The sequence below is a fragment of the Hyla sarda genome, chromosome 13 (genome assembly GCF_029499605.1).
Source record: "Hyla sarda isolate aHylSar1 chromosome 13, aHylSar1.hap1, whole genome shotgun sequence".
NCBI classification, from domain to species: Eukaryota; Metazoa; Chordata; class Amphibia; order Anura; family Hylidae; genus Hyla; species Hyla sarda.
In genome coordinates this window covers 18,221,718-18,247,496 of record NC_079201.1, presented here as the reverse complement: position 1 = coordinate 18,247,496, position 25,779 = coordinate 18,221,718, and the positions used below count along the sequence as shown (strand labels likewise).

The following is a 25,779-nucleotide window of genomic DNA, read 5'->3' as shown; positions in this document are numbered from 1 at the left end:
CAGAGGTCAGCAGAGAGCACTGTGGCCGTGAAAGAAGAGAAATCCAAGAAGAAAAGCATTTCCTCTGTAGTATACAGCCCCTAAAAAGTAACATTTTTTTTTAATAGAAGTAATTTACAAATCTGTTTAACTTTCTGGCACCAGTTGATTTAAAAAAAAAAAAAAAAGTTTTCCACAGGAGCACCCCTTTAAGTAATTTACAAGAGACGCAGATCTGGAAAGTCTGTAGCATTATATGTTGAGAATTATCTCAGGTTCCAATAGTTAAAAATATTGTATCCCGAGGCCATTGTCACCGTGAGTGATCACTGTACTATATATGATAAAATGAAGAGTGCCATTAAAAAGTACAACTTGTCCTGCAAAAAAAAGACCCTTACATGACCCTTATATTAGATGCTTCATAATATTCCGTATTATTTCTAAAGGTTTATGAAGGTGTAGTCCACTGCTTTAAATGTTGCTGTTTCCTTTGTTGCTGTAAATATCAGGGTATTATTGCACTTTATTATTGGCTTATATAAACTAAAGCAGGAAATGTACCTCCATGCACTTGTTTTACCTGTTGAACCACATGTGAAAGTGAGAATCCAAGTGTACAGCATTGGGTAAAGACCTTGAGGCAGACAATCATATGTTCCCGTTCTCAGGAGGAGGACATTAGTGTTTGCACATAATTCACTGGTTAGAATTACTCAACCGCAGATAAATTTGCTCCCGATTCACGTGGTCAGAACTCAGCATTATCACCATGTCGGTAGAACAGCGTTCACAAAGAAACTGAGAGCTTACACGGCAATCTGTCATATTGATTGATGTCTAATCCATGATGCTAATAGATTGGGTGACACTCCTGGACAAAAAAAATAATGACCTGATAGAAATGTCGGATTGCTGCAAAACTCTGCATGTGGTTATGTTTCAGGCAGATTACAGGTGTGGTCTCATTAGACACCGTATCTTGCCACAAGAGCGCGTAAAAAGTGCTGCTGGCCTAAAAAAAAGGCTATCAGAGGCTACTACAGGGTAGTGTAGTTCATGTTGAGAGACATTTTGCCTAGCCAACAGACTTTGAGAGGAGGCACATTATTTGACTGGGAGAAGCAGAATGGGCATTTTGACAAATTGCCTACCATCCAGGCCATGCCGTTCAACATCCAGACCCAAGTGGCACCTACATTACACCACTATATCTTCATTGCACCCCTGTATTTGCCCAGACCATTTCCAGGTGCTTAGCAGAAGTTCTGTTTGGGATGTAATTAAAGGGGTACTCCGCTGCTCATAGTTTGGAACAAACTGTTCTGAACGCTGGAGCCGGCGCTGGGAGCTCATGATGTCATAGCCACGCCCCCTCGTGATGTCACGCCCCACCCCCTCAATGCAAGTCTATGGGAGGGGGCATGACGGCTGTCACACCCCTCCCATAGACTTGAATTGAGGGGGCGGGGCTATGACGTCAAGCGCTCCCGCCGCCGGCTCCATCGTTCGGAACAGTTTGTTCCAAATGCTAAGCAGCAGAGTACCACTTTAAGGTCAAGTTCAAGTATGGGGGCCTCATGGTGAGCACTTTCATCCTGCCTTTGCTGTGAAGCAACCTACTGCCTCAACTGCTGGTGTGATGATCCGGGGAGCCAACAAATATGATCGTAGGAAACTAACATCTCATTGATACATGTGTTGCCCATTATGGCTTCCAACTGGCATTTTTAGCAGGATAATGGGTTTGCCACACTTCCTTGATCTACTCGGCCACCAGATTTATTGCCAATAAAGCATTTATGGCAAGCCAGCTTATGAGTGTGCAGGATATACATGCCCAGCTGCAACATGTGTGGGCAAATATCCTGCAGGATGCCTTTCAGAACCTATATACCTCCATGTATCCCAACTGTATCTCTTCTTGTATCCAGGCTAACTGCAACCAACAGGCTACTGGAGCCTTCCTCAATTGTACTGTTTCCCCCAATAAGCTTACACTTAAATATATAACCACCACATACACTGCATATACAGGTTCACCAAAGAAATAATCACTGAGATTTGAGGCGTGAGAGGTAGCTTCCATTTCTGATATTACAAATGGCTGTAAATTAGGGAGCACAAACCCATCTAATATCCTAAAATGTGGAGGAGCATTAAAGCAAGTGAAGGGGCAACAGAAAAACCTGTTTCCCATAAAGGGAGTGTAAGAGGACAGCACCACCACATATAAGCTGTGGTGCCTCTTTGGCCATACCTTTACGAACGGAATGATATGTCTGTCATTTGCAAAAAGGGTTATACTAAGATTGAAAGTTATGTCTCATCGACACATTACAGGCTAGCAAGCTGACCAGGAGAAATTAGAAGAAATACCCTTCAAGTGAATGGAACAGCAGCGTGTGCGCTCTATTAATTATTTAGGGGATTTCTGAAGATTTCCGAGAGCTGCACTTGGCCAACACTCCCATCTCCAAGAGCTGCACTTGGCCAACACTCGCATCTCCAAGAGCTGCACTTGGCCAACACTCCCATCTCCAAGAGCTGAACTTGGCCAACACTCCCATCTCCAAGAGCTGCACTTGGCCAACAATCGTATCTCCAAGAGCTGCACTTGGCCAACACTCCCATCTCCAAGAGCTGCACTTGGTCAACACTCCCATCTCCAAGAGCTGCACTTGGCCAACACTCCCATCTCCGAGCGCTGCACTTGGCCAACACTCCCATCTCCGAGCGTTGCACTTGGCCAACACTCCCATCTCCAAGAGCTGCACTTGGCCAACACTGGTATCTCCAAGAGCTGCACTTGGCCAACACTCCCATCTCCGAGCGCTGCACTTGGCCAACACTCCAATCTTCAAGAACTGCACTTGGCCAACACTCCCATCTCCGAGCGCTGCACTTCACCAACATTCCCATCTCCAAGAGCTGCACCTGGGCAACACTCCCATCTCTAAGAGCTGCATTGGCCATCTCTAGCCCTCCCATAGACATTCAATGGAGTGGCTCCATTCCATTTTAAACGGACCTCATTCGTGAGATTGCAGGGATCCCAACAGTCAGACTCAATGCAATCAAACGCATCCTGTCCTGTGAATAGGGAATAAGTGATATTGACTGAAATATTCCTTTAACACATTAGACAAAAGTCATCTTAGGTGTATGGAGTTCTCCAAAATTTCAATGCCCGATACTTTTGATCACTCAAGAGATAAACTGCTGCTAGACATGACTGGATACAGCTTTCTCTCCTCATTGACTGCACAGGAACTCTCAGCCAAAGCAAGCATACATGTGTATAGGGTAGGTGGAAATGAGCCATCAGCCAATAGCTGTTGAAGGTTAATGGGCAAGGCAAAAAAATTAAACCAGCTCACCCCTCCTATGTGGATGAAGTAATCGGCAGCAGCAAGAGTTAGAGTTAGGAAGCTTTGAGGAGATCACTAGAGCCGGGTCTCCAGGTGCAGCAACTCCAAGGGGAAAGCAGATATCCAGCTCCCAATAGATGAATAAAATCCAACTTTAATGAAAAAATTATTAAAAGCATACAGGTGGAAAAATATAGGTATAACAAAAAATAAAAACACAAACGAAACGTGTTTCATTTGTGTTTTTATTTTTTGTTATACTTATATTTTTCCACCTGTATGCTTGGATTTTATTAATCTATTAGGAGCCAGATATCCGCTTTTCCCTTGAAGGTTAATGGGCGCCTCTAAAGACGGCAGGACATAGCATACAAAACTGGATAAAAAAAAAAAACAATAGAAAATGAGCAATCATTACAAATGACCGCTAGTCTTATGAAAATTTGGCTGGCGATGTTGAAGTTTTTTTTGGGGAGATGTTGAATGATGTGGGATGTACGTGGGATACTCATCAACTTAAAAGAATGACCATATGGGAACCAAATGGCAGATGCCATATGGATTTGTACATTTTTGGCCAAACATCTCTACAGCATTGTCGTTTTAACAATTTTAACAACCCCTTCCTGGTCCATCACTAGTATGTGATATTTACCAACACATAGGCATGATGTGTATATAGATGTGGCTTATGTTACTATGTATTAATAAAAATAAAATCCCAAATTAAACATTAAACCATAGCCTCATAAGGAAATGTGGCCCCGCCGGCACACAAATTCTCAGCCCTGCATCTTGTTTGAGCAGTTTTCGATCGCAGCATTTCACAAGTTTTCTCAGACATCTGTAAATAATTGATGCTGATATGAGGAGATAAAACGCCTCGCTCCTTCTGTAGTGTATCAAGAGACGAAAGATCTATCCTCACAAGCCAAATCTGTATCCAAATATGCCAGCTCTATATGTTTCCTTGTTTTTTCCTTTGTCAAATAAAGCACAACTGGGGCAAAAGTTCACACCTCCTGATTTCGGGATATTTAAATGACCAGCTACTTAGGTGCCCGTTATTATTCTAATCCTAGCCTTCACCAACGTTTCTTGTACTACTCTGCTTTCCTTGTATCCTGACCTTTTGCCTGTTCCCAGTTTTTGCCTGCTGATTTGCACTTCATGTGCCTGTCCTGCTTCTACATCTGCCCGTTCTTTGTTCTGCCCTTGGTTCTGTGTACCGTGTTGCACTTCTGCTATTGACCCCTTGGCCTTTTTTCTGTTATTCCTGTAGTGCCCTTATTTTGTCCTTTATGTGCCCATTTGGTTTGACCTGGCTTGTCTGATTTGCAATATATTTCCCTGAACACTTAACCCTGTGTAGAAACCACCAACCAGTTAGGATAGCCATTTAGGGTGGATAGTCCAAGCAGTTAGGGACAGAATCAGAGTTCAGCCTCCGGCTGAACTGTTCCCTACCTGACGTGACTCTCAGTTGGTCTGTAAAATTACGCCAGGCCAATCCAGCTCGGTGAAGTGTCCCTCACTTCTGATCACAGACACCAGTGATTGGTTTCCTGTTGAGCCTGCTTGTATATGCTTATAGGACAATATAGAAGAGACGAGACAGCACTCACCATCCAAGTAGACTTTATTGCACAGTGTTCGGAGGCATCTGAAAAAGACACAGGTGGAGGGGGGGAGCACAGCCGGGAAAGACTGTTTCACACGATTAGCGCTTCCTCCCACCAGCTTGAGGAACCGCTGTTCGCGTGAAACAGTCTGTCCCTGCTGTGCCCCCCGCCTCCACCCGTCTTTTTCAGATGCCTCCGAACGCTGGGCAATAAAGTCTACATGGATGGTGAGTGCTGTCTCGTCTCTACTATATTGTGCTATTGCCATTTGCTATTACAGACACTGCACCACTGCATATCCATTGCTTGCAAGTTTTCACTGCTGCTAACTCCCACAGCGGATTTACCCTAGTTCCGTTAAGTGCCGGACCACACTGCTGTTACACATTGATGTATATGCTTATACATGCTTGTATATTGTATTCGATTCCTGGATCTTTGACCTCCTCCCTCATATTGACCTTGCTTCTGACTACTGATCCTGCCATTGATGTTCCCTTATGGTTTGACCCCCACCATTGACTTTGCTATTGTTTCTGTCTTTGTGGACTTGCTGTTCTCTGATTTTGATCCTGTCCTTTCTTGGTTCTGACCCGATCTATCTGAGTTACCCCTCTTACCCTTATGCACATTTAGCTAGGGTAGGAACTGGTTCTTTTCTAGGGTAGATCATCCAAGTAGAAAGAGACAGTGGTGCAGGTGGAGTTCATGGCTACCCCCTATATTCTCTTTTCAAAAGGAGACATTCTGAGTAGGGACTGTTAGCAGGATACCCAAATACAAAGCAGGATCTGTGGACCAAATACATTTGTAATTTTCCAGTGTTTGTCTTTCGTCCTCTTGGGGACATGTAATGGAAAGAGATTAGATTTGGTGACATTTAGTTAAGCTAAAGAATTATTTTGCTAGCATGCTATGACAGTTCTCAATTATTTCCTAATGGTAGCAGCTGAGGACAGGCAGAAAGATGTCATATTCTACAACCTAAAGCCCATACCGATATATATAGAAGAGCTAACAGTTCAGCCCCCCCCCCCCCCCCCCCCCCCATCATATGTGTTACCTGGTAATCCAAGTCTGAGCTGGACCTACTGCAATACTAAGGATTCAGAGAGTATATTAAAGGGATTTTATACTAATAGTTATTGACGAGAATAGGAGAGCGGTTGTATCTTGAACTTTTACACATAGCACCACCTTCATCCGTGAGCTGTGCCTTAAATTGCAGCCTTATTCAGTACATAGAGTGGTGCAATAACCGGCCAGATAGCAGCAATGTGTTTGAGTAGTGTCACCGAGAAAATTTGACTTTACATTCCAGTTATTGGTCCCAACAGTTAGACCCAGAAGATCACATATTGATTGCATATGGTAGTGATAGGCCTTAAAGGGGTTATCCACCATAAGGTGATTTTAGTACGTACCTGCCAGACAGTAATGGACATGCTTAGGAATCTGTGCTTGATGCTAAATGGCTATGTTGTGATATTACCATACTGCTGTGGCTATCGTTTTGTGAACTGGGTATTTCCTGTTGGAGTTCGGTCTCTTATACAACAAGTCCCATGATTAATTGTTTGTAAGTGTGAGGTCACATTCCTCCCTCCCACAAATCAGGCCACCCCATCCATTGAAACACAAATGAGTTGCATTCCACTCAAAAGGCCAGTGTTTTCTAATCAGGGTGCCTACAGCTGTCGCAAAATGATCTCTCTCCCACCCAGCAGTCGTTCCACCCATTGTAGCAGGACAGGCTCCCTTTGCACACCTGACTAGAGATGTAATGTCTTGACGCACTGCAACCTGGGAAAACCCGAGACCTGAGTTATTTTGTATGCTGTTAAAAATAAATATTGGGGTGAAAATCACAGAAGAATTGCGAGACCACCATGAAACACAGGTACAGACACTATTTTATGAACCACACTAACTTTACAGCCCCGTTAAGGACATTTTTGCAGTTTTGATTTTTCCTCGTCTTCTAATAGCCGTAATGTGTAACATTTTTCCACCTACAGACCAATATAAGGGCTTGTTTTTGGCGACACTAATTGTACTTTGTAATGACCGCTCATTTTACTACCAAATCTGCAGTGAAAGAAAAATTTATTTGTGGAGCAAAATTGGGGGAAAAAAGTAATTTGTAACTCTGAGAGGCTTCCATTTCTATGCATTGCAATTTTCGGTAAAAATTACACCAAAAAGTCCATACGCTTAAAACGATACCCAATTCATATAGCTTTTGTTTAATTTTACTTTTTGGAGGAAGATTAGTATGCATATAATTGTCTTCTTCTGACCCCTATAACTCTTTTATTATTCTGTATATAGAGCTGCATGTGGGCTAATTTTTTTTGCGCCATAATCTGTTGTTTTTATCGGTACCATTGTGGTACCGATCAGACTTTGATCAGTTTTTACCCCATTTACCATCCGGGATAAAAAGTGTAATATTTTAATAGTTCTGACAATGACGCACGCAGTGATACCTATTATGCTAACATGTTTTTATATGGAAAATGGGAAAAGAGGACTGATTTGAACTTTAAATGTAGAAGGGGTTAATTTTTTTTTAAACCTTTATTAACTTTTTTTTTACACTTTATTGGTCCCTGTAGGGGACTTTTAGCAGGAATCATTAGATTTCTTATACAGATCAATGCAGTTCTATTGAACTGCATTGATCTGTGTAATCTGCGCTCATTTGGTAGAGCCTAGTGCAGCCAGGCTCTATCAAATACAAAGACGAAGCCAGCACAGAAGGAAAGGTAATCCCTCTGGCTACCTCTTCTGTGGATACCTCTACTAGACCACCAGGGACAGTTTAAATGTCCCTTTGCACGCCGCAGTCAGCTTTGACAGCGGCGATCTAAAGGGTTAATAGCCGGCTGCCGCGATCGCTGCATCTTGGCTAGTGGCGATCCCCAGCTACTGAAAACTTCCGGGAGTCACCGGGTATGGAGGCAGGAGCCCACTCCATACACCCCAAGCGGCACCATGATGGACTAGATCCATCGTGTGTTGTGAAGGGGTTAAGATAAGTAATAAAACAAAGAGCATCGTTGTAATTACTTCAATGAGAGCTGAGCTACCCCCTGAGACAAATTTTTTGGGTTCATCCATTGTACAGCCAGGAGCAGTAGATCTACCAAGCAGCTGTATGGCTGGGGTGCTGAGTGTCGGCACCCAACAAATCAGGTATCGATGATCTATCCCCACGCTAGGCCATCAATTAAAATGTCTTGGGAAAAACCCTATAAGCTTGGCAACCAGTGCCAGGTAGGTGCTGCCAAGGCAAATAAAATTATAGGATGTATAGAATGGTATAGAGGTACATGCTAAGAGCACATTTTACCTCTATACTGATCACTGGGTTCACATTTATCAGGCGTCCAGCACAGTTTCTCTCCGGTGTGCACAGGAGAGAAACTGTTGATAGAACTGATCCTATTCATTTGAATGGGACAGTTCACAATCATTCAGCGTCTCAATTTTTATGCCAGATGGTTGGACACGCCGGAGGGCACCGGACAGGGGAACGCAGCTTGCTGCGTTCCCCTGTCCGGTGCCCTCCGGTGTGTCCAACCATCCGGCGTCAAAATTGAGACGCTGGATGATTGTGAACTGTTCCATTCAAATGAATGAGATCAGTTCTAGCATCAGTTTCTGTCCGCTATACAGAAAAAATGGATGCCGGATGCATTACAACTGATGACAACTTGTCCTAAAATGTGGCATCAGTTGCATCTAGATTTAGGCTGAATTCACCTATGCCGGATGACGGACATATGTGAACCCAGCCTAAGAAGGACATGGCTATGCTGTAGATGCAGCAATAAGGGCAATAGTATTGAGCGCGAACATTCAAAATGCAAATTTTTATCGCGGATATCAGCACTTCGCAATTTCGTGAATATTTAGAATATAGTATAGTGATATATATTAGTAATGACGAATATTCATTTTTTTAATATGCTAATTTATGCAAATAATTATACAAATATCGGTAGTTTCTGTGGGTTTTTTGGTGCAATTTCGGGGCATGTTGGATTTTTTGTCGCACGCGGGAAAAATGAAAATTGTACATTATATTACAAATGAATGACTGTACACACATTTGGGGCGGCCACTGGATGTTAGGCTCCTTTCACATTATAAATTCATCCATTTTAAAGATCCGTTATAATGATCCATCAACAAAACCATCAAAGACGGTCGTTATAAAATCCCGTTATAGTCTATGGGATTTTTACACTATCCGTTTTAACCCATCATAGCCCATTATTAATAACTGACGTTATTTTGTGCATGCACTATTTCTTACGTTACCTTCTCACGTCACAAAATAACGTCAGTTATTAATAACGGGCTATGATGGGTTAAAATGGATAATGTAAAAATCCCATAGACTATAATGAGATTTTGTAACGGCCGTATGGGATTTTGTAACGGCCAATTTTAAGGGTTTTCATAACGGAACATTAAACGTATCTTTAAAACAGATTAATTTTATAGTGTGAAAGATGCCTTAGTAATTGTACCTGATCACTACGTGACGCCAGGGCACCATTATCCTATACACGGTCCGAGGTTGGAGCCAGCTTCTCCTGGGCCAGACTCGATGAGCAACGTGCTGGGACACCACACATTATAACGTGTAGTTGTAAGCAAGTGGAGTTAAACTGGTTTTAGACAAAACACACATAGGGATGGGCAAACTCTAGATGGCTAAAAGGTAAGGAAGCATTACGGGAAATGTACAAAGCTGGACAAATACTTTCAACTTCTTATTGGCATAGTAAGCATTATATAACTGCACATGGTGTTTAGCAATGTAGACACAACAAGCACCATGTGTGATGACTGCCATAATAATGATGTCTTTCCTTATACACTGTGCCCGAGTGTCACATGGCAGTACAGAATCCTATTTGTCTTCAATTACAATGTACAAATCGAATCAGGGAAGACACGGCACGACGGTAAGGCTGCATTCACATCTCGTTTTGTACATACAGGCGCCGGATCCGGCTGGGGGAGGGAAAAACCGGGCGCTCCCGTACCAGCCGGATCAGCACATAATTCCATTTACTTTAATGAGCCGCCCGTAGCCGACCGGAGTCAAACGGTGACTCCGGTCGGCTCAGTTTTGACCCGTATGCGTACTACTACGTACTACGGTTTTTGGTCCTGTCCAAAACCGCATACGGGTCAAAACTGAGCTGACCGGAGTCACCGTTTGACTCCGGTCGGCTCATTAAAGTAAATGGAGTCACGGGCTGATCCGGCTGGGGTACGGGAGCGCCCGGTTTGCCCCTCCCCCCGCCCAGGCGCCCGTATGAACAAAACGTAGTGTGAATGTAGCCTAAAGGAGTTTTATTTAGATGAACAATGAAACGTTACGCAACTTTCTGAAATATGTTCTTCAAAAATTCTTTCCTTAGTAAGATGTCTGCTTGGGCTTAAAGGGGTACTCCACCCCTAGACATCTTATCCCCTATCCAAAGGATAGGGGATAACATGTCCGTTGGGACCCCCTGCAACCTCCAGCGTGACACCCCAGTCATCCTGGGCACAGAGCGAACTCCTCTGCTTCGTGCCGATGATGGGCTATCATGGAAGGAGGCGTGACGGCTGTGTACTAGCCATCACACCCCCTCCCGTAGACATGAATGGAGGGAAACACGGAGGCTCCAAGCTGCAATGTTCAGAACGCCACAGCACTGGCCTGGAGATCGCGGGGGTCCGAGCGGCCGGAATGCAGCTAGGCCTGTTTGTGGCTTACCATAAATGCTCGAACGAGGATATATCTGGCCACTGTGAAGGCCAAGGAAATGTTGCAATCTGGTGGAGACATTCTTGGAAAACCCTTGCTGTATGTGGGCGAGCATTATCTTGCTAAAAAAAAAAAAGCCGGTTGGAAGCCATGAGAAGTAACACATGTCCGCAGGATGTCCTGTACATATAGTGTCCCACATATTGCTACTAGGGGTGATGCCCAGCAGTTGGGGCAATGGGTCACTCTACTGCAAAGGTGGGTTAAAACGGTCACCATGAGGCCCCCACACTGAAACCCAAATATCGGGTCCCAAACAGAACCTTGATTCATAGCTTAAAAGATACGCTTTCAACCTGTAGCAATCCCGTTTTTTTTGTTCACAACACCACTGCAATTAGGTGGCAATGGCTGTCTGTCAATGGTAGGCAGGCGCCATGACACCAAATTCCCTTCTGTAAATCTCCTGGAAATGGTCTGGGAACCTGTATGCCTACATGCCCGATATATGAATACGGAATAGGGAAGTGCAGTTCTAGTCGTGAAATTATCTATATAAAGTGCTGTACGAATGTATACCAAATTTATACACTTTCTATGACTCCATCGTTTGCTCTATCCTTTAAAGGGGTACTCTGCCCCTAGTCATTTTATATAAGATGTCTGATTGGGGAGGACCCCGGGGATCTCCCTGCACCCGGCGCTCGGCGTTTAGAGCGTCGGGTGCAGCGCCAGAGGCTCGTGACGTCATAGGTGCACCCCGCTCGTGATGTCATGGCCACACCCCCTCAATGCAAGTCTATGGGAGGGGGTGTGACTGGCGTCACGAGCCTCCACCCCGCTTCGCCAATCATTCGGCACGGATCGAAGTCTACTATAGACTTGCATTGAGGGGGCATGGCCGTGACGTCACAAGCCTCCGCCCCGCATTGCCAGTCATCCAGCACAGAGCGATCCTCACCTATCTAAAGAATTAACACCCCCCCTCCCCCCCTCACGCAGAAGGTGGCCCAGGTGCTGAAACCACCCCAGCAGACTATATAGCCCTTGTTTTCAGGGTATACTTGGTTCCCAGAGGTGGGACACACATCAATCAGATATCTGTGTTTCAGACAAGAATACTCCTTTAACTATTTCCACATTCCAGCTCTGTTCACTTAGAACAACATTACATTGTATAGTTCCAGTTTAACAGCATTTTCTATTAGAGTATCAGCTTTTATTTTGGGCGCTGTCAGAATAAAAAAAAACTTTTTATATGTTGCACATCTTTTTAACCTTTCTGATATATTTCATAAAATATTTATAGAAAGCATGGCTTATAAAAAAAAAAAAAAAGCACTCCTCTGTGCTCACTCCTGTCCTATCAGACTGCTGCATAAACACAGAGAAGAGGGGGTTACAGAGCAGCCTGCAGTGATTGGATGAAGAGACCCAGCACAGCAGACTCAGGGAAGAAGTGAGGGCGGGCTCAGTGCATGCCTGGGACACACCTCTTCCTGAGCAGTGGATGTCAGAATGAGTGAGTAGCAGAACAGAGGGATTTCTGAGCCAAATACAGAAGCTAGACACATAAAAAAGGCACGTAAAGCATCTGCATGACCTAGAGAGGAAACTATAGAAGCATTATTTTTTTTTCTGTGATATGACGGGTACTGCTGACCACCAGGCAAGAAAAGGACTTATATCCCAACAGAAACTGTTTAACTGGTGCCAGAAAGTTAAACAGATTTGTAAATTACTTCTATTAAAAAATCTTTACTCTTCCAGTACTTTTTAGCAGCTGTATGCTACAGAGGAAATTATTTTCTTTTTGAATTTCTTTTTTGTCTTGTCCACTGTGCTCTCTGCTGACTCCTCTGTCCGTGTCAGGAACTGTCCAGATCAGCATAGGTTTGCTATGGGGATTTTCTCCTGCTCTGGACAGTTCCTGATACGGCCATCAGGTGTCAGCAGAGAGCACTGTGGACAAGACAAAAAAAGAAATTCAAAAAGAAAAGAATTTCCTCTGTAGAATACAGCAGCTGATAAGTACTGGAAGGATTAAGACTTTTTAATAGAAGTAATTTACAAATCTGTTTAACTTTCTGGCACCAGTTGATTTAAAAAAAATAAAAATAAAAAAAAAGAGTACCCCTGTAAGTGCAAACTTATCGGAAAGGTAGTTATGGGACCCATGGAAATGTCAGTCCCCACCATGCATCTGACAAACGGCTTCATTTCCATGGAAAATTCCATTATGGAAAATATAGATCTCTATTTTACAAAAGAAAAAAGTAATAGAATAGAACTGAGCCTGTTATTGATATGGTCGGCCCAGACTCAGCCAGGAAATCCTGTGTGTGAAGATCCTCATTACTTATTTACGGCTCATCTCCACAATATTCAGCACTTAGGGCCGAGAATCATCACACCCCGTCCCTGTGGATCAATGAAGGAGCATAACACAGGGGATAGGGCTGTTCTGCTCCTGGAGTCTAAGACCTTGTTCACACTTAGGAAGCTCCAGACGGAATTTTTCAAGTGCGCTAGGACCACGCGGACATTGCGGTTCCCATAGCAGCAATCGTTCTTTTGGCGGCGGAATCCCGTAACGTGCACTGTGGGGCGGAATCCCATTGCCAGCAATGGGATTCTGCTGCACCGGAATTTTCTGTTTGGCCAATAATTGCCCTGTGTAATAGACCTTTAGCCCGAGTTCACACTATGGAGCAGTCGGCACTAGGACCGTGCGGACATTACCAGTCCCCATAGCCGGCAATGCATTCTGGAACACGGAAAGCGCCGCCGCTGAAATTCGGTAGCATGCACTGAGCAGTGGGATTTGATTGCAGGTGAATTCCGTACCCTAAGACCAGTGTTTCCCAACCAGGGTGCCTCCAGATGTTGCAAAACTACAACTCCCAGCATGCCTGGGAGTTGTAGTTTTGCAACACCATGAGGCACACTGGTTGGGAAACACTGCCTTAGACTGTCACCTGATCCCAGGCAATACATGACATCTTGAGGGTGCCTCCAGCTGTTGCAAAACTACAACTCGTTTTGCAACAGCTGGAGGCACCTTGGTTTGGGAACACTCCAATTTGGAAATATAAAATGCCAGCAATGCATTCTGGAACACGGAAAGCGCCGCCGCTGAAATTCGGTAGCATGCACTGAGCAATGGGATTTGATTGACAGCTAAATTCCGTAGTGTGATCGTACCCTTATACCAGTGTTTCCCAACCAGGGTGCCTCCAGATGTTGCAAAACTACAACTCCCAGGATTCCTGGACAGCCAGGCATGCTGGGAGTTGTAGTTTTGCAACACCTGGAGGCACCCTGGTTGGGAAACACTGCCTTAGAGTGTCACCTGATCCCAGGCAATACGTGACATTTTGAGGGTGCCTCCAGCTGTTGCAAAACTACAACTCCCAGCATGCCCGGACAGCCGTTGGCTTTCCGGGCATGCTGGGAGTTGTAGTTTTGCAACAGCTGGGGGCACCCTGGTTGGGAAACACTGCAATTGGGAAGTATAAAATTCCACACCTACCTTTTTTGGCTCCATGGCAGTTTTTCTAAATCGCAGCGTGCTCTTGGTCTGGTGGTTTTTTTTTTTTTCTCCCATAGACTTCTATAGGTGGAGAAACAATCATTGAGTCACATGATGAAATAACCACATGATTTGTAATAAAAACAAAACAAAAAAAAACATGCCAACACTAGTACACACTATTTTCGAAATGAAAAAAATAAATAAAATGTTGTAAGGACAGAACTAGCACTCCTCTGTACTCACTCCTGTCCTATCAGACTGCAGCATGAAAACAGAGAGGAGAGGGTTACAGAGCAGCCTGCATTGATAGGATGAAGAGACCGAGCACAGCACAGCAGGCTCAGGGAGGAAGTGATTGCATGGTGAGTGACGGCGGGCTCAGTACTTCCCCCCCCCCCCCCCCCCCCCCCGACACGCCCCTTCCTGAACAGTGGTTGTCAGAATGAGTGAGCAGCAGAACGGAGGGATTTGTGAGACAAATACAGAAGCTAGACATAAAAAAAGACATGTAAAGCATCTGCATGACCTAGTGAGGAACATATAGAAGCATTATTTTTTATGTCATGTGACAGTACCTGGCTTTAAGTCAAAACTGATTCTGTTGTACGGCATACAGGTGCAATATTTTTAAGCATCTGTTAACATTTACAATTTTATTTAGCCTTTTAAAGTGTATAAAGCGCAACAAAAACACACACTTTAAAGGGGTACTCCAGTGGAAAACTTTTTTTTTTTTTTTTTAATCATATGGTGTCAGAAAGTTAAACAGATTAGTAAATTACTTCTATTAAAAAATCTTAATCCTTCCAGTACTTATTAGCTGCTGAATACTACAGAGGAAATTATTTTCTTTTTGGAACACAGAGCTCTCTGCTGACATCATGACCACAGTGCTCTCTGCTGACATCTCTGTCCATTTTAAGAACTGTCCAGAGTAGGAGAAAATCCCCATAGAAAACATATGCTGCTCTGGACAGTTCCTTAAATGGACAGAGATGTCAGCAGAGAGCACTGTGCTCATGATGTCAGCAGACAGCTCTGTGTTACAAAAAGAAAAGAATTTCCTAAGTAGTATTCAGCAGCTAATAAGTACTGGAAGGATAAAGATTTTTTAATAGAAGTAATTTACAAATTGTTTAACTTTCTGGCTGTACCCCTATAAGGAGAAGCACAAAAACAAACATTCTCATAGTTATCATCAATAAAGTAGTGTAAAACTACAGACCGGAGGCGTTAGTAATAAGTCGCACACTATTTGCATAGCCCACACAATTACAGATATTTTCAGACATAATTTGGTTTCCATTCCCCAATTCGCTGCCACATCCTGTCTTTACCCCGGTAAGAATTTAACACTGTTGTCTACACCTGCCCGGTGGGACCTAGTTACACTTTCCCAATGCCCCTAAAAAAGCTACTCAGAATTTTACAGTATAATAGAATGTTCCTTTTGGATAAATCTTAGTGAAGCTAAACTTGGTCCAGGATAAACCTATATAGAAGGTTACAGCTCCCCTCCTCCCCCTCCCTGCACAGTGACCTCTGCACACAACATTCTCTCATAGGATTCCTCACCAGACTAGAGCCCTGCATTGGGATCCAGTGGGACCCACTCCAAAATGTGCTGGCCTGGTTGGTCAGGAGGCTGCTGCGGGCGGTCAGGCGCTATGCCCGCGGGTCCCACAAATCCTGCACTGCTGCAGCCGGGGCGCCGACAAAAGAAAATATATATATTTTTTTAATTTACCGCCCCAGCCTGCATGCCTGTGACTCATGGCGCTGCAGGGGAGAAAGGAAGTCTGCGTACATATTGAGTGTGCGTGCGCACACAGCCTCCCCCTGCGGCACCGTGAGTGAGGAGCAGGCCGGGAACTGAATCCACGCTCGCACATGCCGGGAAGGGGATGCTACTCTGGAACCACAGCTCAGCTTCAGGTACCCCAGTCCCCCCGTCACCTGTTCTCCCCTCCTGTCTCCACCACTTTTTTGGTAAAAGCTCAACTCGTTGTGTTTGGAGGAGAAAGAATGCTGAGTTGCATCCAAAGAACACCATACCTACTGTGAAGCATGGGGGTGGAAACATTAAGCTTTGGGGCTGTTTTCCAGAAAAAAGACCAGGATGATTGATCCGTGTAAAGGAAAGAATGAATGGGGCCATGTATCGTGAGATTTTGAGTGAAAACCTCCTTCCATCAGCAAGGGCATTGTAGATGAAACGTGGCTGGGTCTTTCAGCATGACAATGATCCCAAACACACCGCCCGAGCAACAAAGGAGTGGCTTCGTAAGAAGCATTTCAAGGTTCTGGAGTGTCCTAGCCAGTCTCCAGATCTCAACCCCATAAAAAACCTTTGGAGGGAGTTGAAAGTACGTGTTGCCCAGCAACAGCCCTAAAACATCACTGCTCTAGAGGAGATCTGCATGGAGGAATGGGCCAAAATACCAGCAACAGTGTGAAAACCTTGTGAAGACTTACAGAAAACGTTTGACCTCTGTCATTGCCAACAAAGGGTATATAACAAAGTACTGAGATGAACTTTTGTTATTGACCAAATACTTATTTCTTTAGAAATCAGACAATGTGATTTTTATGGATTTTTTTCTCATTCTGTCTCTCATAGTTGAGGTTATAACCTATGATAATAATTACAGGCCTCTCATCTTTTTAAGTGGGAGAACTTGCTCAATTGGTGCCTGACTAAATACAGTGACACCCCCCCCCCCCCCCCCGACCTACGATGGCCCCGACATACGATCATTTCAACATACAATGCTTTTGTATGTCGGGGCCATCGCATAAACAGCTATCCGGCAGCACAGACAGCTTCAGCTGCCCCCAGATAGCCGTTTACGGGGCCCCGTGTGCTCCGGTGGGTGTCACTCACCTGTACCGGCGCTCCGGAGCGTCCTCTTCGGGATCCCCTGTATCACTGGCGCTCTCCATTGTCGTCATCGCGCACGCCGTCCCGTCATCCAATAGGTGCGGCGTGTGCAGCAACGTGATGACGGCGATGAAGAGATGCAGCAGAGACGGTCCGGGGACGTGGCGACAGCGATGGAGGGCGACATCCAGGGCGACGGGGACAGGTGAGTACTGTATAACCTCCTATACCATTGGTCTTCAACCTGCGGACCTCCAGATGTTGCAAAACTACAACTCCGAGCATGCCCGGACAGCCGTTGGCTGTCCGGGCATGCTGGGAGTTGTAGTTTTGCAACATCTGGAGGTCCGCAGGTTGGAGACCACTGTCCTATACTTTACATTGCACGGATCCCTCAACATACGATGGTTTTAACTAACGATCGCTCATTTGGAACGGATTACCATCGTATGTTGATGGCCCCCTGTACTTTTTTGTCCCACTGTATAGACGTCCATTATGGGTCTTGGCCCATATGTTGGTCTCCTAAAATGCTGCCGGACGACTATCACTCGACAACTGCAGTCGCAAAATTCCACTTCTGTCATTTCTGCTAGAGATGAGCGAACTTACAGTAAATTCGATTCGTCACGAACTTCTCGGCTCGGCAGTTGATTACTTATCCTGCGTAAATTAGTTCAGCCTTCAGGTGCTCCGGGGGGCTGGAAAAGGTGGATACAGTCCTAGGAAAGAGTCTCCTAGGACTGTATCCACCTTTTCCAGCCCACGGGAGCACTTGAAAGCTGAACTAATTTATGCAGGAAAAGTCATCAACTGCCGAGCTGAAAAGTTCGTGACAAATCGAATTTACTGTAAGTTCGCTCATCTCTAATTTCTGCTAAAAAAATCTACAGAAACATCAGTAATACTTAGTACAGAAATTATTGAAAACAAATGAACAGAATTGTGGGGGTCATGTACGCCCTCTGCTGGTATCTTCTATAACTGCACTGACTTTTTCTGACATCTGAAAAGTTACTCGCTCATTTTATAACATTATGTAAAGTGCAACTCTCCGTCAGTGTGATCAAAAGAGAAGAGGAGGTTCCTTCAAAACACTGTATACTATAGTAAAATATAAGTTTTTTTTTGGAAATGGTGTGCTCACTGTAAGAGTCACTATTAGAATATGATCTCAGAAACGCCTCAAACTTAGAATGGTGGTTGCATTAAAGGGGTACCTGGAAGAAAAAAGAATATTTTCAAATCAATTGCTGCCAGAAATTTGTACAGATTTGTAAATGACTTCTATATAAAAATCTTAATCCTTCCAGTACTAATCAGCTGCTGTATACTCCAGAGAAAGTTGTGTAGTTCTTTTCTGCCTGACCACAGTGCTCTCTGCTGACACCTCTGTCCGTGTCAGAAACTGTCCAGAGCAGGAGGGGTTTGCTATGGGGATTTCTTCCTGCTCTGGACAGTTCCTGGCACAAACAGAGGTGGCAGAAGAGAGCACTGTGGTCAGACTGGAAAGAACTACACAACTTCCTCTGGAGCATACAGCAGCTGAGAAGTACTGGAAGGATTAAGATTTTTGCATTAAAGGGGTACTCCAGAAGAAAAAGAATATTTTCAAATCAACTGCTGCCAGAAAGTTAAACAGATTTGTAAATGACTTCAATATAAACATCTTAATCCTTCCAGTACTTATCAGCTGCTGTATGCTACAGAGGAAGTTGTGTAGTTCTTTTCTGTGTGACCACGGGGCTCTCTGCTGCCCCCTCTGTCCATGTCAGGAAATGTTCAGAGCAGGAGAGATTTGCTATAGGGTTTTGCTTCTACTCTGGACAGTTCCTGACACGGATAGAGGTGGCAGCAGAGAGCACTGTGGTCAGACTGGAAAGAACTAGTGGTCTGGCAATGTAAAAGAAGTGATGGTGTACATGTATACCTACTACTTTCTAGGTCTCCAAACTGTGGACCTGCAGCTGGGGCAAAACAACAACTCCCAGGGCATGCTGGGAGTTGTAGTTTTAAACAGCTGGAGGTCCACAGTTTAGAGACCACTAGTCTATGGGACTGGGATATCTGAGTACAGTGCTCGGCTATCTAAGTCCCATAGACAGTGAATGGGGTGACAGCCGTGCTTGCCCAACCGGCGCTTCATTTACACTCAAGGACCCAAACTCCTAGCGAGCATGCATTTATAACCTATCCTAGTGTTTCCCAATCAGTGTGCCTCCAGCTGTTGCAAAACTACAATAATTAAAGATGAGCTTGGAAAGTTTATTGGTCCGAAAACATATCCTCCGCTTCTCGGTATTCTGGTGACCGTCGGTGGCTGACAAAAATCTACCATGACTAATTTCTTAATCCTATCCTCTGGTCCAGCATTTCCCCAACCAGTGTGCCCCCAGCTGTTGCAAAACTACAACGGCTTTGTAGTTTTGCAACAGCTGGAGGCACACTGGTTGGGAAACAACTGATTTATCCTGTGAATGGGTGATAACTGTTATTGGGGACCAACTTAAAGGGGAACTCAGGTGGAATATTTTGTTTGAAATCGACTGGCTCCAGAAAGTAATACAGATTTGTAAAATACTTCTATTAAAAAAACTTAATGCTTCCAGTACTTATCAGCTGCTGTATGCTCCAAAGGAAGTTGTGTAGTTTTTCCAGTCTGACCACAGTGCTCTCTGCTGACACATCTGTCCATGTCAGGAACTGTCCAGAGTAGGAGAAAATCCCCATAGCAAACCTCTCCTGCTCTGGACAGTTCCTGACATGGACGAGGTGTCAGCAGAGAGCACTGTGGTCAGACTGGAAAGAACTACACAACTTCTGGAGCATACAGCAGCTGATAAGTACTGGAAAGATTAAGATTTTTTATATAGAAGTAATTTACAGATCTGTTTAACTTTCTGGCATCAGTTGATTGGAAAAAAAAACCACTTTAAATATATCTGGTCCTGGAAAAGCAGGGTGATCAATAATTACTAGCAGGGTTGGTGCAAGGATTTTTGCCACCCTAGGCGAAAGCTAATTTGGTCGCCATTGACCCGGCCGATTGGCTCCGCCCTTTGACACACCGCACTTTACTTCTGGGGTGACACACTGTAACAAACCTCCTCCTTATGTAATCTCCTTACTACTGGGGTGACACACTGTAACAAACCTCCTCCTTATGTAATCTCCTTACTACTGGGGTGACACACTGTAACAAACCTCCTCCTCATGTAATCTCCTTACTACTGGGGTGACACACTGTAACAAACCTCCTCCTCATGTAATCTCCTTACTACTGGGCTGACACACTGTAACAAACCTCCTCCTCATGTAATCACCTTACTACTGGGGTGACACACTGTAACAAACCCCCTCCTCATGTAATCTCCTTACTACTGGGGTGACACACTGTAACAAACCTCCTCCTCATGTAATCTTCTTACTACTGTGGTGACACACTGTAACAAACCTCCTCCTCATGTAATCACCTTACTACTGGGGTGACACACTAACAAACCTCCTCCTCATGCAATCTCCCTACTACTGGGGTGACACACTGTAACAAACCCCCTCCTCATGTAATCTCCTTACTACTGGGGTGACACACTGTAACAAACCCCCTCCTCATGTAATCTCCTTACTACTGTGGTGACACACTGTAACAAACCTCCTCCTGCCTATAAGATACTGGAATGTGAAGGAGAGGAAATATTTTTAACGAAAAGAAAGCAGAAAACTGTATTATGAGGAAAAACAAAAACACTGAATCTATCAATAAGATACGGAGCGTTATGAATAAGATGGTTGCCTACCAGATCAAAGGTTGGAAGCAACTTAAAGGGGTTATACAGGAAAAATATATATCAACTGGCTCCAGAAAGTTAAACAGATTTGTAAATTACTTCTATTAAACAATCTTAATCCTTTCAGTACTTATGAGCTGCTGAAGCTGAGTTGTTCTTTTCTGTCTTAGTGCTCTCTGATGACACCTGTCTCGGGAACCGCCCAGTTTAGAAGCAAATCCCCATAGCAAACCTCTTCTACTCTGTACAGTTCCCGAGACAAACAGAGATGTCAGCAGAGAGCACTGTTGGCAGACAGAAAAGAACAACTCAACTTCTGCTCAGCAGCTGATAATTATTGGAAGGATTAAGATTTTTTAATAGAAGTAATTTACATATCTGTTTAACTTTCTGGAGCCAGTTGATATAAATAAAAATTAAAAGTTTTTCCTGGAATACACCTTTTAAAGCAGTGTTTCCCAACCAGGGTGCCTCCAGCTGTTGCAAAACTACAACTCACAGCATGCCCGGACAGCCGAAGGCTGTCCGGGCATGCTGGGAGTTGTAGTTTTGCAACAGCTGGAGGCACCCTGGTTGGGAAACAGATATAAGGGCTGATATTCAGCTACCACCGGTTAGATTCATCTAGAACTACAGGATGAGATGGATTTTTGACAGACCAGAAACTTGAACAACAACAATAATATGTATTTTTTCTTTTATTTTTTTTATGCTGAGTTTTATCATTTTCTAAGAATATCTGTTATCTGTCGCTTTTTACAACGTCCTACTCAAGCTCCAGGAATGAGTGTGCTGCAGGCGGTCACATACATAGCGACTACCTGCGACCGCCGCCGGGGCTGACAGCAGAAATGATAGGAATGTGCCGGAACGTGCATTTAGCCCAAGGACCGAGCCACCATTTAGTGAAGTGGAAAAAAAAATAAAAATAAAAATAATAATTCCTAATAATAACAGGCCTCCCCAAATAGTGGCTGAAAACAGTTGTCAATGACGCTCTGGGCCAAATAATACGGGAAGATGCCCCCTGGAGTCACTGGATATAACTGCACTGTAATCACTTATGGGGGGAGATTTATCAAAACCTGTCGAGTGTAAAAGTTGCTGAGTTGCCCATAGCAACCAATCAGATAATTTCTTTCATTTTTCAGAGGCCTTTTCAAAAATGAAAGGAGAAATCTGGTTGCTATGGGTAACTCAGCAACTTTTCCACTGGACAGGTTTTGATAAATCTCCCCCATAAGTGATTACATGAATGCACCTCTGCTGAGGTAAACACAGAGAGAGATTTATCAAAACCTGTGGAGAGGAAGAGTGAACCAGTTGACCATAGCAACCAATCAGATTGCTACTTTCATTTTGAAGAAGCCTTTTTTTTTTAAGTGAAAGTAGTAATCTGATTGGTTGCTATGGGCAACTGGTCAACTTTACCTCTGCTCAGGTTGTTATAAATCTCCCCCATAGGGGGGAATTTATCGACAGGCTTAGGGCTCATTCACACGGACGGATCGGCAGCATATTTTACGCTGCGGATCTGCCAGCGATAGACCCTACAGTGTTGCTTCTATATGTGCCTGCTCATAGCGGCAATCCGCCGCTACGAGCAGACACACTGCGATGTGAGAGTCGGCGCACACATGCGCAGTATACTCGCACACATCGTGGCTGCTCTCTGCCTATATCAGGGAGCAGGGGGAGCGGCCAAGATGTGTGCGAGTATACTGCACATGCACGCGGTGACTCGCACATTGCAGTGTGTCTGCTCGTAGCAGCGAATTGCCGCTACGAGCAGGCACAGATAGAGGCAACACTGTAGGGTCGGCAGATCTGTTTCATGTTTTATGTGTAATTTAGAGCTTTGTGACAAACCTACGACTTTTAGTCAAAATCGCCTCACTGATAAGTCACACAAATTTTGTCCCATTTCTGCAACTTTTCTACAACAACAAAAAAGCTCTAAGGGCTCGTTCACACGGACGGATCCGCAGCGTATTTTACACTGCGGATCCGTCCATGTGAACGAGCCCTTAGAGCTTTTTTTATTGTTGTGGAAAAGTTGCAGAAATGGGGCAAAATTTGTGTGACTTTTCAGTGAGGCGATTTTGACTAAAAGTCGTAGGTTTGTCACAAAGCTCTAAATTACACCACAAACATGAAACAGCCCGGACCCAGCTAACAAAACTGGATGTGGACAGCATTTATTTATTTATATAGCGCCTACAGATTCCGCAGCGCTTACAATTATGGGGTACAAACAAAGACAAGTATCAGACATAAAATTACACAATAACTATTCAAACAAGAGGTGTGGGGATATGTTGGTGATATGTTGAGGATATGTTGGGAATATGTTGGGGATATGTTGGGGATATATTGAGGATATGTTGGGGGATATGTTGGGGATATGTTGGGGATATATTGAGGATATGTTGGGGGATATGTTGGGGATGTGTTGGGGATGTGTTGGGGATGTGTTGGGGATATGTTGGGGGATGTGTTGAGGATGTGTTGGGGATATGTTGGGGATATGATGGGGATGTGTTGGGGATGTGTTGGGGATATGATGGGGATGTGTTGGGGATATGTTGGGGATATGATGGGGATGTGTTGGGGATGTGTTGGGGATGTGTTGGGGATATGTTGGGGGATGTGTTGAGGATGTGTTGGGGATATGTTGGGGATATGTTGAGGATGTGTTGGGGGATGTGTTGGGGGGATGTGTTGAGGATGTGTTGGGGGATATGTTGGGGATGTGTTGGGAGATATGTTGGGGATGTGTTGGGGATATGTTGGGGATATGTTGGGGATGTGTTGGGGATATGTTGGGGATATGATGGGGATGTGTTGGGGATATGTTGGGGATGTGTTGGGGATATGTTGGGGGATGTGTTGAGGATGTGTTGGGGATATGTTGGGGATATGTTGGGGATATGTTGAGGATGTGTTGGGGGATGTGTTGGGGGGATGTGTTGAGGATGTGTTGGGGGATATGTTGGGGATGTGTTGGGGAATATGTTGAGGGATGTGTTGGGGGATGTGTTGGGGATGTGTTGGGGATATGATGGGGATGTGTTGGGGATGTGTTGGGGATATGATGGGGATGTGTTGGGGATATGATGGGGATATGATGGGGATGTGTTGGGGATATGATGGGGATGTGTTGGGGATATGATGGGGATGTGTTGGGGATATGATGGGGATATGATGGGGATGTGTTGGGGATGTGTTGGGGATATGATGGGGATGTGTTGGGGATATATTGAGGATGTGTTGGGGGATGTGTTGGGGATATGTTGGGGATGTGTTGGGGATATGATGGGGATGTGTTGGGGATATGATGGGGATGTGTTGGGAATGTGATGGGGATGTGTTGGGGATATGATGGGGATGTGTTGGGAATGTGATGGGGATGTGTTGGGGATATGATGGGGATGTGTTGGGGATGTGTTGAGGATGTGTTGAGGATATGTTGGGGATATATTGAGGATATGTTGGGGATATGTTGGGGATATGTTGGGGATGTGTTGGGGATACGTTGAGGCCAATTAGAGACTGTTGTAGGTCTGTCTGAAGAGATGTATTTTTAGGCACACGATAAAGGTAGGTAGTAAAAAAACAGGTAAAAAATTCTCAGAAAAAGTCCCAGACGAATCACACAAAGTGTCATTTCAAACAAAGGTGTACTAGCGCCAAATTTTACACATGCCACTCGACCATTTAATACATTTGGTGCATGTACATGTAACTAGCACACAAGAGAAATCACTACATCACCCTTGATAAATTCCATCTATAGTACCCAGGATGAGGATACATTCTGGCATCAGATGCATTTTTCCAACCCACCCCAGATGTGCAGAACCCATAGGGGTCTGCTTCTGGTCCTAGTCTTTGTAGATGTGTGCATTTAATATTAGGGAAATTAAAACAAAGATTTACAAATAAAAAAAATTACACACACACACACACACTCACACTATATATATCAAAATAAATGTATAACATTTATATATTTTGAAAAAAAAATATTGAAATGATATAAAACATAAATTAAAGGGGTATTCCAGGAAAAAACTTTATCTCAACTGGCTCCAGAAAGTTAAACAGATTTGTAAATTACTTCTATTAAAAAATCTTAATCCTTCCAATAATTATCACCTGCTGAAGTTGAGTTGTTCTTTTCTGTCTGCCAACACTGCTCTCTGCTGACATCTCTGTCTGTCTCGAGAACTGCACAGAGTAGAAGAGGTTTGCTATGAGGATTTTCTCCTACTCTGGACAGTTCCCGAAACACGTGTCATCAGAGAGCACTTAGACAGAAAAAAACAACTCAACTTCAGCAGCTCATAAGTACTGAAAGGATTAAGATTTTTTAATAGAAGTAATTTACAAATCTGTTTAACTTTCTGGAGTCAGTTGATATATATGTCTTGTCCACAGTGCTCTCTGCTGACACCTCTGTCCGTGTCAGGAACTGTCCAGAGCAGCATAGGTTTGCTATGGGGATTTTCTCCTGCTCTGGACAGTTCCTGATACGGCCATCAGGTGTCAGCAGAGAGCACTGTGGTCAAGACAAAAAAAGAAATTCAAAAAGAAAAGAATTTCCTTTGTAGAATACAGCAGCTGATAAGTACTGGAAGGATTAAGATTTTACAAATCTGTTTAACTTTCTGGAGATATATATATATCTCCAGAAAGTTAAACAGATTTGTAAAATCTTAATCCTTCCAGTACTTATCAGCTGCTGTATTCTACAAAGGAAATTCTTTTCTTTTTGAATTTCTTTTTTTGTCTTGACCATATATATAAAAAGTTTTTTCCTGGAAT

The 25,779-nt window shown here is 44.0% G+C and overlaps 1 protein-coding gene across 9 annotated transcripts in view; it reads left to right on the top strand.

Moving 5' to 3' along the window:
• Nucleotides 1-25,779, top strand: part of ARHGAP40 (Rho GTPase activating protein 40) — a 263,780-nt gene that overhangs the window by 134,125 nt on the left and 103,876 nt on the right. The gene's annotated exons all lie outside the window — the stretch shown is intronic.